The sequence below is a fragment of the Dermacentor andersoni genome, chromosome 7 (assembly GCF_023375885.2).
Source record: "Dermacentor andersoni chromosome 7, qqDerAnde1_hic_scaffold, whole genome shotgun sequence".
Lineage (NCBI taxonomy): Eukaryota > Metazoa > Arthropoda > Arachnida > Ixodida > Ixodidae > Dermacentor > Dermacentor andersoni.
The window spans coordinates 96,827,747-96,844,565 of record NC_092820.1 but is presented as its reverse complement, the minus strand read 5'-3'; positions in this window follow the sequence as shown (position 1 = coordinate 96,844,565).

Sequence of the window (16,819 nt, the reverse complement as noted above, 5' to 3'; positions counted from 1 at the left end):
GTCGTTCCGATACTACGCCTGCCTCTCACCAACTCTCGATAACGCCCCTGGACCAAGTTACGCTTTCATCACGCTCTGATTTCGTCTCACTTCAGCGGGCCGACTCCTACTGTCGAGCTCTCATGGATCGCCTTAGTGGGTTCGCCGAACCACCCAACAGCCGCTTGCGACGCCAACTTCGACAATTGCGCCTTCAAGGTGGCGTGCTACACCGCTACGTTTACCACCCAACAGGTCACCGGTGGGTCCCAGTTCTACCTCGCTGCCTTCGTTTGCGGGTATTAGAGGCTCTTCACGACGGTGTATCGGCTGGCCACTTAGGCTTCCACAAGACTTACGACCGCATAAAGACCCGCTGCTTCTGGCCTGGCCTATCCTCAACGGTGGCCAAATACATTGCCTCTTGTGCGTCATGTCAGCACCGCAAACGCTCGACATCCCCTCCTGCCGGTTTACTACAACCTCTCCCTTGCCCGGACGCACCTTTTGAATTTGTTGGCATTGATTTATATGGTCCCTTGCCGTTGACACCCTCCGGTCACCGTTGGATTGTCACTTCGGTCGACCATTTAACAAGATATGCCGAGACTGCCCCTCTGCGATCCGGCACCGCTTCTGAGGTCGCCGACTTTTTCTTGCGCGCCATCGTCTTGCGCCATGGGGCTCCTCCCGTTCTTCTCAGTGACCGTGGCAAGGCGTTCATTTCACAAGTTCTCGAGGAAGTTCTTCGAGCCACTAATACCGTCCACAAATCTACTTCTACTTATCATCCGCAAACCAATGGTCTTACTGAGCGCTTCCACCGTACGCTATCTGACATGATTTCCATGTACATCCGTCCTGACCACACTGACTGAGATAAAATTCTTCCTTTTGTGACATTCGCATATAATACTGCTATTCAACGGACTACCGGCTACAGCCCTTTCTTCCTTGTGTATGGACGATCTCCTTCCACCATATTCGACAGAGAACTATTTTTCGCACCTTCTTCGCCTAACGCGTCGCTTCCAGAAGATTTTGCTGCCCGAGTTGCACATTGCCCTCAAATCGCCCGGCAAAGCACAGAAGCTACCCAAGCTGAGCGCAAGCGTTACTGCGACAACAAACGCCGTGACCTACGTTTTCACCCTGGAGACCAAGTCCTGCTTTGGACTCCAGTCCGCACTCCAGGCCTCTGTGAGAAGTTCCTTCCACGCTACATTGGCCCATACACCGTTGTACAGCAAACATCTGCAGTGAACTATCTCGTCCGCCCAGTACACTCCGTCACTGACCGGCGCCGCCGGAATGCCGAAATTGTTCACGTCTCGCGGATGAAGCCCTTCACTCCCCGTTTAGATAATCTCTAATCTGCGGCCAGGCTGGCCGCTTCCATGACGGGGGGGAAGTTAGCGTAAGCACTATTAACGTACTTCGTCGTTTTCATTTGTACATAGCCATCATCATCTTCCCTGTTCTTCGACTTCTTCGCGCGTGAGCTGGGGGCGTTGCCTTTTGTGGAATAAACAGCGCTGGACAACTCGATCGGTCTCGGTATTATAATATATATATATATACATATATATATATATATATATATATATATATATATATATATATATATATATATATATATATATTGTAGCGAAGAGAGATGCTAGTTGGTTCAGCGCTACTGGCTCTCAACGCTAGTGGGTCGAGCGCTCCTGCTTGGCAACGGCTATCGTGCTTGGAAGCTGTGACTGCCCTGCCCGTCGACGTTGCGCTGCTCCGAGCTCTGCCTAATAAACACCTTTAGAATTAGTGGAGTATGCTGCGTACCCTCAGACGATCATCCTGGAAGTCCGGTCCCGTACCCTACCATCTACCATGCCCCAAGACGCCTCCCCGCAAACGCCTCCTCCTGCACCCACTGCGTGGCCCGGGGTGTCTCGTCATCGCGACCCTCCTATCTACACTGGGGCGGACGACCCTGACGTGGACGAATGGCTCATGGCGTACGACAGGGTAGGTGACCATAACAAGTGGGACGAAGCGGCCAAACTGACCCATGTTCTGTTCTACCTCGCTGGAGTGGTCAGTCTGTGGTATAACAAGCATCAAGCAGAGTTCCAGACATGGTCGGAATTTAAGACTTCCCTCGCCGATGTATTTGGTCGCCCTGCTGTTCGCAAGCTGCGTGCCGAGCAACGTTTGCGAGAACGAGCTCAACAGCCAGGCGAAACATTCACCAGTTATATCGAAGATGTCCTGGGCCTATGCAGGAAAGTCGATTCGACCATGGCGGAGTCTGATCGAATCCGAAACATCCTGAAGGGCACAGAAGACGACGCCTTTAACATGTTGCTGGCCAAAAGTCCACGCTCTGTGGCTGAAATTGTCACACTGTGCCAGAGCTATGAAAAACTCCACAGGCAGTGGTCACTGACCCGTCGATCTCTACCGCGTGACGAACACCTCGCTGCTTTGGCTACCATGTCCATCCAGGCAGCGTTGCTCGCAAAAATGAAGGCGTTCATCCGCGAGGAAGTTGCCCGGCAACTCTCGTTGATGGATTTTGCACAGCCGCAGTCGGTACACGTGCCTACGCCAAGTTTTGCGCCTCCGCTTCGCCGCGTCATAGCGCAAGAACTGCAAGAGGTTTTGCCTGAGCACCACCAGCGTGTTCCTGCAGCTGTGCCTCACAGCTACGCCGAAGTCATGGCCAGGCCCCAACAGATCGCGACGGCTGTGCCACTCAGCTACGTGGAAGTCGTCTCCCCACCCTCGACAACACCCTCAACGAGGACCTCTCATGTACGCCGAAGTCCTCGCTATGCCCCGACAACAGCCTACTATGCAATCACTTCCCTAGCCGCCATGTCCAACGCGTCCATCCACATGGATGGTACCTGCCGCAACGACTCGGTGGCAAACAGCGGACAATCGACCGATATGTTTTCCGTGCGGCTATGCAGGCCACGTCGCACGCCACTGTAGTCGCGTGCAGTCGCCTTGCGCTACACCATATGTGCCAAGTTCTATGACGGGTTCTCCGCGCCCTTATTACGATGACGAACCTCGGGCTGCGTCACCACCATTCCGCCGGTCCGCCAACATCCGCCGCTCAATTTCTCCACGCCGACGGTCCCCATCACCGATGCGGCCACGTCCCTAAGCTCGAGATGAGGAAAACTGATCGTCGTAGTCCATGAGGCAAGGGCTGCGACGCCGTCGAAACGCGGCAGTCCTCAACGTAGCCCGACCAAAGTGATAAACGTGTTAGTTAACGGTGTGCGCACATACGCCCTCGTGGATACCGGAGCCGCTGTATCAGTTACGGACGCAAAGCTTTGTCGCTTCCTTCGAAAGGTTACGACGCCCATTGCTGGATTCGCCCTCCGCACAGCAGGCACACAGCGTATTCACCCGATTGCGGCGTGCACCGCTCGTGTTCTCATCGAGAACGTTGTATGCGCCGTCGAATTTATTGTGATTTCCTCGTGCTCCCACGAAGTTATCCTGGCGTGGGACTTTCTCGCCCGCCACGATGCCGTCATTCATTGCGCACGGGCCGAACTAGAACTGTCGCCGGTCTCAGATATGACGCTTGCCGATAATGCTTCTTTTGCGAACAAACTACTCGTCAGGCACGGCACCAACGTTCCTCCCAACTCGTCACTGATTGTATCAATGCATCGCAGCAGCCTCTCTTACGCCATCGCACTACTTTCTCTGTCAGGCTGCTTTTATACTCGGAAAGGTCTGCTGCTGCCTTTTGCGACTGTGAACATCAAACAGGGCTCCACAGCTATTTTTGTCTGTAACCCCTTCTCATACCCTGCGATGCTGCTTCAAGGCGAATGTCTTGGCCACGTGGAAGTGATCGACGCCGTACAAATTACAGATGTTCCCGAAGACACGTCCTGCGCCAGTTACAACAAGCTCGGTTGTCTCTCTACGTCCGACCCTTTGCCCACAGGTGTGTTCGATTCATCTATTGCCGATGGCCTCACCCCACCTCAGCATTCGCAGCTTCGGCGCATCTTAGAAGAATTTCGTTCTTCTTTTTATGTCGGGCAACCTTCGCTTGGCCGGGCTTCTGCTGTCGCGCACAATATTGACACTGGCTCCAACCGCCATTGCGGCAACGACCATATCGCGTCTCTGCCACAGAACGTCGTGTGATTAATGAGCAAGTGGACGATATGCTTCGCCGTGAATTGATCCGACCCTCGAACAGTCCATGGGCATCCCCTGTCGTCCTTGTTACGAAAAAGATGGCTCGTTACGGTTCTGTGTAGACTATCGGCGCCTGAACAAGGTCACTCGGAAAGATGTATACCCGCTGCCGCGAATCGATGACGCCATCGATAGCCTACAAGGAGCAGAATTCTTTTCATCTCTAGATTTACGCTCCGGCTATTGGCAAGTACTCGTGACTGACGTCGATAGGCCGAAGACAGCCTTTGTCACACCCGACGGCTTATACGAATTTAACGTCATGCCGTTTGGACTTTGTAATGCGCCATCTACCTTTGAACGCATGATGGACACAGTTCTCCGCGGTTTGAAGTGGCACACGTGCTTATGTTATCTCGACGACGTTGTTGTTTTTGCCTTTGACTTCACCACACACCTTCACCGCCTACGGCGTGTGTTGACGTGCTTAGCAAACGCTGGCCTCCAACTGAACCTAAAGAAGTACCGATTTGCAGCGCGGCAGCTCACGATACTAGGTTACGTCGTCTCGAAGGATGGAATCCTCCCCGATCCAGACAAACTTCGTGCCGTAGCTGAATTTCCTAAACCGACGTCCGTCAAAGAACTGCGCAGTTTTGTAGGTTTATGTTCCTACTTCAGGCGCTTCATTCGCAATTTCGCCGCCGTCATATCGCCCCTGACGAAGCTCCTTGGCAGCAACGGACCTCTCCATTCGTAGTCGTCCGAGTGCGACGAGGCGTTCACTAAGCTCCGTTGTTTACTGACGTCTCCTCCCATTTTGCGCCAGTATGACCCAACAGCACCTATTGAGGTACACACAGATGCCAGCGGTGTTGGCCTCGGCGCTGTCCTAGCACAGCGCAAAGAATGGCTTCCTGAATATGTTGTGGCATATGCAAGCCGTATGCTTACTAAAGCCGAGACCAATTACACCGTCACGGAAAAAGAATGCCTGGCGCTCATCTGGGCGCTTACCAAGTTTCGGCCCTATTTGTATGGTCTCCAATTTGATGTCATCACGGATCACCATGCATTATGTTGGCGGTCATCATTGAAGGATCCCTACGGCCATCTCGCCCACTGGGCGCTTCGCTTACAGGATTACGTTATCCGCGTACTGTACCGCAACGGTCGCCAGCATGCTGATGCTGACGCCCTCTCACGTTCTCCCTTGCCGGATGACAATGGCTGCTGCGCAATATTCCCAGCTTGACGTCTCTTCCGTCGACATTGGGACCATCGCTTCTGAGCAGCGCAAGGACCCCTGGATTGCCTTCATGATAGACTGCCTTGCTGATCCGTCATCGCAGCCAACCACTCGTGCATTGCGCCGTCAAACTGGCCATTTTGCCATTCGCGACGACCTGCTTCACCGACGCAATTACACCTCTGACGGCCGCCAGTGGCTATTAGTTGTACCTCGAAGCTTGCGTTTTGAAATCTGCGCATCGTTCCACTCTGATCCACAGTGCGCTCACTCAGGACTTTTCAAAACCTACCAGCTCCTCCGACGACCCTACTAGTGGCGACGAATGTACAAGTACATTCAAAGGTTCGTTCGCTCATGCCCCGACTGCCAACGCCGAAAATCTTCACCCCACCTCTCGCCAGCTGGTCTGCAGCCTCTACCCTGCCCTACCCGGCCGTTCGGGCGCGTTGGCATCGATTTGTATGGGTCACTTCTCCTGACGTCGGCTGGTAACCGCTGGGTCACTGTGGCAGTCGATCACCTTACGCGATACGCTGAAACCGCCGCTCTCCCGGCAGCTACAGCGCGCGATGTTGCATCATTCCTGCTACGCCGATTCATCCTGCGGCATGGTCCACCTAAAGAACTACTCAGCGATCGCGGACGCGTCTTCCTGTCGGAAGTAGTTGAAGCGATTCTCAAAGAGTGCCACGTTGTTCATCGTACGACTACGGCGTGCCACACTCAAACGAATGGCTTCACAGAACGCTTCAACCGTGCGCTCGGCGACATGCTTTCAATGTACGTTGCCTCTGACCACACGAACTGGGACGCCATTCTGCCATTCGTCACCTACGCGTATAATACCGCTACGCAGAGCACCACTGGATTTTCACCCTATTTCTTGCTGTATGGTCCACACCCTTCGCACACCATCGACACCATTCTTCCGTACCGGCTGAATGCATCCGAGTGCGTGCCTATTTTTGCCACGGTCAGACATGCAAAAGAGTGCCGCGACCTCGCACGGGCCTTTACTTCCGATGATCAAGAGCGCCAGAGGAGCACTCGCGGTGACGCCACTGCCACGGTCACCTTCGATCTGGGAGCGCTCGCGTGCCTCTCAGTCCCTTTAACTGCCCCTGGGCTCTCATCAAAACTGGTCCCTAAGTATGAAGGCCCTTATCGTGTTCTCGAACGCGCATCTCCTGTGAACTATGTCATAGAACCAGTTAAGCCATCTTCAGACATGCACCGCCATGGACGAGACATTGTCCATGTCGACCGTTTAAAGCGGTACTACGACCCGCTCATCGTGACGAGCTGTTAGGTCGCCGGACGGCTCCCTTCTCGCTCCCGGGGGGTGATTCTAGCGAAGAGAGACGCTAGTGGGTTCAGCGCTACTGGCTCTAAACGCTAGTGGGTCGAGCGCACCTGCTCAGCAACGGCTCTCGTGCTTGGAAGTTGCGACTGCCCAGCCCGTCGACTTTGCGCTGCTCCGAGCTCTGCCTAATAAACACCTTCAGAATATATATATATATATATATATATATATATATATATATGTTATGGCAATGAAGTCCGAGACGGATGTGAACGACACGAAGGACGCGGACAAGAAGACGCAACAGCGTAGGCTTAGCCAGTCACACCAGGAACAGCGTCTAGCCCGAGCCCCACTTCAGTAGCGCTGGCGATCCGGCTGCGGAGCTCGGCACGGCGCACTTCTTCTTCCTTACAACTTCCCCCCTCGCTGAAGACGGAGCCGCACAGGAGGCCTAAGGCGTCGTGAGCACGAAGGGCTCGTGATACGGCTTGAGCCGATCTACGTGCACAATTTCGCGGCCTCGGCGGCACAGGTCCGTAGTCAGAGGTTCGATAACGTAGTTCACCGGAGAAGTTTGGCATAGAACCCGGTAAGGTTCATGGTATCATGATACAAACTTGGAGGAGACACCTTGTGTCGAAGTAGGAGGCACCCACAACCAAACAAGAGCGTCCGGTGAAAACTGGTGGTGGGGGCTCCCGTCATCATGACGAAATTTCGGTAGCGCTTGTTCTTACGTTGTAAGGGAGCGAGCTAGTTGCCGACATTCTTCTGCATACCGGGCGGCTTCGGAAACCGGTGTACCCTCTGATAAGCCGGGACGGTAAGGGAGAATAGTGTCAATGGGAAATGATGGTTCGCGGCCATATAGAAGAAAAGGGAGAAAAGCCCGTCGTTGACTGGGGTGCCGTGTTGTAGGCGTACGTGACAAAGGGAAGGATGAGGTTCCAGTTGGTGTGGTTGGAGGCGACATACATCGAAAGCATGTCGACAAGAGTTCGGTTAAAGCGCTCTGTCAATCCGTTTGTTTGCGGGTGATATGCGGTGGTACAGCGATGAATAATGCGGCATTCAGCGAGAAGTTCTTGAATGACATCGGCGAGAAAGACGCGGCCACGGTCGCTCAGGAGTTCGCGGGGAGCGCCGTGATGTAGAACGAAGCGTTGAAGGAGGAAGGAGGCAACGTCACGAGCCGTCGCGGCTGGCAGAGCGGCTGTTTCTGCATACCTCGTGAGGTGGTCTACAGCTACAATGACCCAGCGATTGCCAGCAGCTGTGTATAGCAGAGGCCCGTAGAGGTCTATCCCAACCCGGTCAAAGGGTCGCGAAGGGCACGGCAAAGGTTGCATTGGTCCAGAAGGGCGGCAAGGATCAGGCTTCCGGCGTCTACCCCCGCAGCTGCGCCACAGCGTGAATAAAAATAAAGCTTCTGACTGAACTGGGATTTGATGCCATACCAGCGAAGTAGTTCGTACTTGGAAATCGAGTGTGTTATGCATTGAGCTATCGCAGGCAGCATAGAAGCTGTCACTTGGCCTACGAAGAAACCTCATGAGTACACCTTTCACCAACGAATGAAAAGCTTTTGTGCGGAAATGCTGGCTGATGGCACTAAGGTGAAAATTGACGTTGTCATGGGTCACGCTGGCTGCTTAATTTACGAGCACGCTCATGTGCTGCGTTACAAGTAGGAAGATGTACATTCCGCTTCGAGCAACTATGGCAACATCTCAGAAATTGAGCATCACATAGCAAAAGTGAAGGCTGCTGTGTTAGGAGCAGGCCAAAGTAGATGTGACCACAAATACTTCCGAGCCCGGCTTCTTTCCCGAAACATCTACCTATGCAGGCACCTATATTAAAACCCAATACCAGCTCTGCAACCATACAGGCCGAAGATTTGCACGCAATATGTCAAACCAACAAATCGAAATGAGCGCGCCCGTCGAATACACAGGTGACAGAAGAGGAACAAACTTCCTTAAAATGTTCCAGGGTAGCTGCAGCAGATGAACTGCTGAGGTCAGCACAACTGTCAAGTCTTCTCTCTAGGACTCTACGTGCCTCTAGAGCAAAGGCACCCAACACATACATCTCTAAACCATCTCGCCAAGTAAATGGTCAGATACAGGCACGACGGGCATGCCAGTAAGACGCTTATCTACTTCCTCGTGCTATGCTGACTTCGACTGTCACTATGCTGACTTCGACTGTCACTGGTGATGTAAATGGTGCTCAGGTGAGCCCTTTACTTCGGCGTGTTCTGTTCCTTTCGTGTTAGTTTAGTGACTCTTGGTGGCTTCGAGGCTTTCCATGTATGTCTCGCTCTCCGTCATGCATCCCTTGGGGTACAATGTTTTTCTTTTCAATATTGCGATGACGACTGAGGAAGATTCCTTGTCCACGTGTTTTGCAAGGAGCCTTGTTTCTTTAAATGTGTCTACTTAAATTATTCGGTTAGCTAATTACCTCAGCGATGCCCAGCTCACGGATCATGCACTGAGCAGTGCCCATTTCCACCACAATGTTAAGGACCGTAACCCTACTAGAAGGCTTCGCGTAGAGTGACGGCGATGCCATGCTAACTTTCGAGACATCGCGTAGAGTGACGGCAAAGTCTTCCTAATTTTTCTTCCTCCTCAATGAATCGCAAAAAATCCGTACGGGTCGGTATGGTGCATTGCGAAGAAATTAGACAAACAGAGGAGCCATAGACTGCAGTCCACTTGAAGGATACTTGCATTCGTGGAAAACGCGTTAGTGTGTAATGGGCACCAACAACGGGGTGCATAAGGAGGCGAAAGTGAGACTGAAGTCAGAAGCTTCTGCGGAGCCCATTTACTAACCGTGCGATCTTCTACCTAGCCTTAAAGCAACAATAACTGGGAGCTCTTCGAGGTCTCCGTTATTTTGATGTATTAGACAAAATAGCATAGCACAGCATGAAACATTATTCGTAGAGCACGAAAAAGAGGGCAGGCGCGTGCACTTGTTGGATGTAACATAGTTGTGCGCGGCACATGGCATCCAAAGCGCGGAAGACACAACTGTTGCTTCATTGACGACATTCGACACTTTGTGGCACTACACGTGTCCGAAGCAGCTGCAGAAAAAAAGCAATTTACTCCTTTTTGCAGTGAGGACCAGATCTTAACGTAACTGTATGACAAAATACGTACGATATTATGGTAGTTCAATCAAATGAACGTGTGCTAGTCACATGGTTGCATAAAAAATGGCTAGTAACAATTTCCACCTAGCTTTGGTGCACCAATGTAGTGTGCATTTCCACAAATATTTTTATTGTTGCTTTAGAAATGTTCTATTTATGATGGTTCATAAATATTCATGAAATATATTCAGTAGGAAGAACTGTGAGCACACTTACTAGTACGCAAGGTAGCGATAACATTCTACGGCAGTAGAATGTTTGTAGAATTCTACGGCAGTAGCTGCAATATTTAAGAAAGTGCAAGAGGCTACTTGTTTCTCATTGGCATGTAGCTTAATCCTACATGCCAATTAGTTACATTGATCCTACATGCAAGCATTGTGGCACAAACGAAGCAATCACGAAACAAAAAGTTGATAGACCGAAACTGTTAAAAAAAGTCTGAATTGCAGTAACTTGGAAATACACGGCGTTTATTGTCATGTCTAAATGCTCCTGAGCCCACCACCTCGCTTCTCAAGCGCACAGAAAAGAAAAAAATGTGTCTGGCCCATGCGACCTCGCGCAATTGTTTAAATTGTCAGCCATGAAGCGGTTTTCAAATTATTTCTGGTTCTTTAAAAAAATAGCATCAATGCCGCGCAAGAGCGGGCAGAGAACTGTACCGAAAAATGAACAAACATTACATCTTTCTTCTCGCCGTCCAACGTAACGCTGTATTCAATATGGTTAGTAGCTGAACAGTAGAGCACAAAGAGATGCTCTAAAATTTTTATGATTGTAAATTATCATTCGCCCCTTTTATGCCATTGTTATGCCTCTTGTAAGTAAAATTCTCTCCAATCTCTTTTTCTGCTGTGCCTCTGTAACAAGAGCCTAACGTGTTTTGATACCTACATCAAAATCTCCTGCACTCCATTTCTACACCTGATTCGATGTCGTGCTTCCCGACAAAATAATTTCTTTTTCTTTTACCATTACACAAAGTCCGACAACAATTGGCCTATCCATTTTACAATTCACATGTAGTACCCTCGGACTTGTACGTCAAAGAAAGGAAGGAACATTGATATTTGCTATGCCTTCTTAATAACACCTGGTTCTAACAAGGTACAGTTAAAAAAATGAAGCGATACGCAAGTAGCTGTGAAAATGTGGCTTGACTCACGTTAGCTGAGCACGATAGAAAAGATCGGACACAGGCATATCAGTTCATTCGGATTATAGAGAAGAGAAGTGCCGATGAATTATTTAGGAAATAAAGATTTCAAACACTCCTAACCAAACTCTCGCAGGAGGTTAGAGACCTCAAACAGTCCCAAACACCAGCCCCTACACCTATCGCACAGAACGTCCCTGCCCCTAGCCAGGAGGCCCCCTCGACTCCCGCCCCAAAGAAGAGAGCCCTGCAAGATGGAGCCACGGGCCAGGTCCGCTCTGAAGTTAAAGACATGCTCATCTCACTTCAAACAACTATTAGCACTTTCCAACATGCACTGGACTCCATTCAGCAAGCCTTCATTGGTATTGTCCAACGCGTGACCAACCGGGAAACTCATAGTCTCACGCCTCCTAGCCATGCCGCCCCCGTCTGCGACCCTTCCGGGACGCCGATGGCGACATCCACCATCTCCCATCATGGCTCACACTAATCAAGATGCCCTCATTTGGCAGTGGAACTGCCTTTCACCATAAACAACCGGTACTCAATCAATACCTACGCCAACATACCCGCCGCCCGGATGCTATCCTACTTCAAGAAACCAATAACGCCCCGACCACGCTCCCCGGTTATCAAACCTTCCATACCACCCATCCTCTTCGCCGGGTCTCCACCCTACTACGGCGTCGTATTCCTGTTATTGAACATGATCTCAATAGTTCTCACATCGAACATGTATTCCTCGAATTAATTCCCAATCGTAAACGGAAAGAATGCATCTTCCTTCTGAACATTTACAATAGCCCCAAGGATAAAGCAAGGTGTCGCTTCCTCACCCTCTTTAAGAAGGCTCTTCACGCAGCTGGAACGCACCCCCTACTCATTGGCGGTGATTTCAACCTCGCCCATACAGGCTGAGGCTACGTTCGCACGGAAGCAGCAGCTCGCAACCTCTGGCAAAATTACCACGACTTAGGCCTTACGCTTATCACGGATGCCTCCTTTCCTACACGCCTCGGTCGTTCCACTACCCGGGACTCTACCCCCGACCTCACGTTCATCAAACATATCAACAATGCACACTGGACCCATACCCCGGAAGACCTGGGCAGCGACCATTATATCCTTGCTCTCTCTTTACCCCAACTCGCTGCCGCCCCTGCCCCCACTAAAGAATTCACCATACCGACTGGGATGTTTTCCGAAAAATACGCATAGGTTCTACCTCAGCAGAAGGCATTACCGACATTAACACCTGGATGCAAGCGCTACGCACCGATGTTCAAACGGCCACTCGGGTGGTAACTACAGATGCCTCAGTTGAACGCATGGATAGCCGCCTCGCCCATCTTCTGGAGGCTAAAGCCTCCATCCTAGCTCGATGGAAGGGGCAGCGCCTAAACCGTCGCCTCAGAAGTGAGATTTCCAAACTGAACACAGCCATCGAGGAGCATTGTCAAACCCTCAGCCGGCAACAATGGACTGAGCTGTGTAACACGGTGGATGGACAACTTCATCGCCCTTCCTCGTGGAAACTCCTCAAACATCTGCTTGATAATACCACCACCCGCACCACCCAACAGGATCGGCTACAGAAGTTCCTTTATACGGAGACCTTTAAGCAAGGTCCACAACAGGTGCTTGACTACCTCTGCACCAGATATATCTCCAGGGGACAAGTCAGTCCACACAGCAATTACATCGGTAGCCCCAACCCTACCCTAGACGCCGATTTCAGTGTATCTGAAATACATGCCGCTCTACGCAAGCTGAACGGTCGTTCTGCTCCAGGGCCAGACGGGGTCACTAACAAAAGCCTTCGCAATCTCGATGACGAGTCCGTGTCCCATCTAACTGACTACATCAACGATTGCTGGCGCAGTGGTGCCCTTCCAGCCGCCTGAAAGACTACCAACGTTATCCTAATCCCAAAGCCTGGTAAACCATCTAGTTAAGGCCCATCTCCCTCACTTCATGCGTAGGCAAGGTGATGGAACACGCCTTCTTAGCACGCATCAACAGTCACCTCGAGGACAACTCTCTCTATCCCCACACCATCATTGGATTTCGCCCTCACCTTTCTACTCAAGACGCTATGTTGCAGCTCAAACATCAAGTGCTAAACGATCGTTCCGGTAACATGAAAGCCATTCTAGGACTCGACCTCACTCAAGCCTTTGATAACATTTCCCATGCAGCTATCCTTGACCAGGTCTCCAACCTCCACCTGCGAGAGCGAGCCTACAATTACATCCGTGACTTTCTCTCTAATCGCACGGCTACCTTCTCGGCCGGGGATTTACGATCAGACCAGCTTCCCCTTGGCAGCAAAGGCACCCCGCAAGGTTCAGTTATCTCTCCCATGCTCTTTAACTTAGTCATGATTGGCCTTGTCAAGCAACTACAGCAAGTCGACAATATCAACCATACCATCTACGCCGAGGACATCACCATCTGGTCGTACCGAGGCAGTGATGGTCAAGTGGAATCAGCCCTCGAAACGGTGATCGACACGGTTGAAGCCTATCTCCAAGGGACCGGACTGCGCTGTTCGCCGGCTAAATCGGAGCTTCTGCTATACAAGCCCATTCAGCGGGGTCGCCCTCCCAAACGCCAATGTGATCACCGACCCTGTGACGCCATCACCCTACGCCTTCAAGATGGCAGTCCTATCCCATACGTCCCTAGTATCCGGGTTCTCGGTCTCACCATCTCTACCAACGGCTCCAACGCCTTGGCTCTCAACAAGATCTGTGCCCAATCTCAAAACACCCTACGACTTCTTAAACGTGTATCTAACCGACGCGGAGGACTCAAAGAAGAAAGCCTTCTCCGACTCGTCCAATCCTTTGTCATGTGCCACATTACCTACGTTGCTGCGTACCTCAACTGGTACCGGGCTGAGCAAAACAAGCTCGACACCCTCATACGAGGGGTCTACAAGCAAGCACTTGGTCTCCCACATTGCACCAGCACTGAACTCTTCAACCAACTGCGAGTTCACAACAACCTTTCCGAGCTCATTGAAGCCCAACAACGCTCTCAGCTTGAACGGCTCACCCTTACTGAAACGGGGCGCTTTATTCTGTCCACGCTTGGCTTCACCTACCATCAGCAACAGGGCCCCAAACAACCGACCCCGAACGATATCCGTAGCTGGATCTACATAGACCCTACTCCTAGAAATATGCACCCTGAATATAACAGGGCCCGGCGCCAAGCTCGGGCCGGAGCTATCTTAAAAGCCCTTGCCCACGTACCTGGCGTCACATTTGTTGATGCAGCCCAATACTCCCATGGCACACGATTTGTGGCCGTCGCCACACGCGATGGAGTCCTACACCACGCCTGCAGCGTCACTACCCCCACTGCGGAGACGGCTGAAGAAGTGGACATCGCCCTGGCCACTTTAGATTCCACCTGTCACACCATAGTGTGTGACTCTCGCTCAGCCGTTACTAACTTCAGCAAAGGCCGTATTTCTCCCCAAGCTCTTCGCATCCTCTGCCAGGCACCACACTCTAAAGAAAGCATAATCTCCCTAACATGGATCCCGGCCCATGCCGGCCCTGTCCACCCACACCTCCCCAATCTCAACGAGGTCACCCACTACATTGCGCGAGGCCTAGTCAACCGCGCCGGAGTCACTGGAGATGAGTTGGGCACCAGGGACAGTCTGCCAACTTATAACGCTCTCGTTAAGGCATTTTACCTCAGTCGCCGAATCTTCTCCCCGCCTCACCCAAAGTTCAGCCGGGCGCAGGCTACCACCCTGCGTCTACTACGAACAAACACGTACCCTTCACCCGCCCGCCTCAACCTTATATTTCCGGACGTCTACACTACCCCCAACTGCCGGTGCTGTGGAATTCACCCCGCTACACTTCCGCATATGTTATGGGAGTGCCCAGCACAGTGCACCCAGACTAACACCACGACTCTCTCGTCGAGGTTACATGAGGCTCTGCGGAGCTCCGTCCTCGACGACCAAACCTGGGCGACCCAGCACGCCCGCGAGGCGGCGGCGAGGCAAGCCCTCGACGTCCCTTCGTGGGAGGCTTAGGCCCGGCCATCATAAAGTGCTGGTTCTACAATAAAAGTTTATTCCTCCCTCCTCCTTATTCTCAAGCTTATTTGAATAATCCTAATATATTTTATTCGGATATGTGAGCAACAAATGGAAGATTTGTAGTAGTAAAGTTTCTTACAAATTTTATTTGTTGCCAAATACGGTTCTGGCAGGGCAATCTAAAAACATGCTTGCATCGCAAATACGTTATCTAATAATTACATAATAAAAGAAAAATGAGACATCCACCCAAACGTAGCTAAATGCTACAAAGGAAACCCTTACGAATTCTTCGAAAGGAAAGGTCTCGCAGTTGAAGAAAAGTTTGTCCTAGTCCGGGCTTCAACACAGGACCACTGCATTTCCAGGGCAGCCACTCTACCATACGAGCCAACGAGGCGCCTAGCAGATGGCAGGGCAAAGTCAAATTTAACAGCAACTCGAAGCAAAGGGAAGAGTTTGACATAATAGTTCTGCGAAAACCTACAAAGCGCGGAGAAGTACTCTCCTCTAGCAGCTTCTGGATTCCCACAAAGCTATTAGGTCTAACAATTAGATCTGGGCAACATTTTGTTAGACGAATACGAAAAGGAGCATGAAACATTGAATCGACTATTGAATAGTCAAAGGAAGAGGAATTTATTGAGATCCTGGATGTTTATTTCAGTATAACCAAGAAGAACGCTAGTATGACCAGTTTAAAGAAGTGAGCTGTTATCAGCGATAATCGATCAGTTTACAAGGCATTGTAGCGTTCCTACTTAAAGGACGCAATAGACGGAAGGTATTGCTATGGAACTGGCGTCCATCTTGTCTGACATGGTATGGTATGGTATTCCTTATGCGATGGCGCACACCCACTGTGAGGGGTTTGCCAAGATTTGGGTGAAATTAGGCTATCTTTATTAAAAAACTACAATTGGTAAATCTAACTGGAGGAAATGAACAAAAATTATAACTTCCCTCTTCTCTTCTCCTGAACCCAGGTTCCTGCGCTTCTTCATCCTCTATTCGTAGGCTCATACCGCTTCACCCTTTCAGGTTTCTTTTGTTAACCCCTCCTGGATTATTACTTGAAAACGTTTCCAATCGAAGCACATTCAACTGAGCCACGTTCACCAATGTACCACACAGTCTTCCATATTTCTTTCTGAGTGGCTGTCTTTGTCACAGAGTAAGGACCATAAAATTTGGCACTGGATTCTCTTAGTCCTTTCCTAACTAGAATGAGGTCGGTGACTTGAATGTCTGGGATATCTGAGCAATGTCTCTTGTCAAAATTTTTTTTCATTCGTTTACGGTACCTCTCCTCCTGCGATTTCTCTTTCCTCTCCTCGACGATCTTGAGATTTTCTAACAGCCCCAGTTCACGGTCCGCCTGGAGAATAGGGGTTTCTCCTGAAGAAGCGAACTGTAGGCTGCATCCCAAGCCACTCGTGTAGGAGCGATTGTGATGTCTTACAGCTGCTTCTAAAGAGCATTTACATCCACCAGGGAAACTAGCAGCACGCTCTGCAAGCCCATTCGCCGCGGTATAGTATGGCGCACAGAATTGGATTGATATATTGTGGTCTCGAGGCCATCGTGCTAGTTTTTCACTTTTGAACGCTGGACCGTTATTACATACAATCATCCTGGTTGTCCTAAACATATCCCGTTCAAGAAGGGCGATGACACTATTCGCATCTTCTTTTCCTGCCCGTGCCGCCACCATC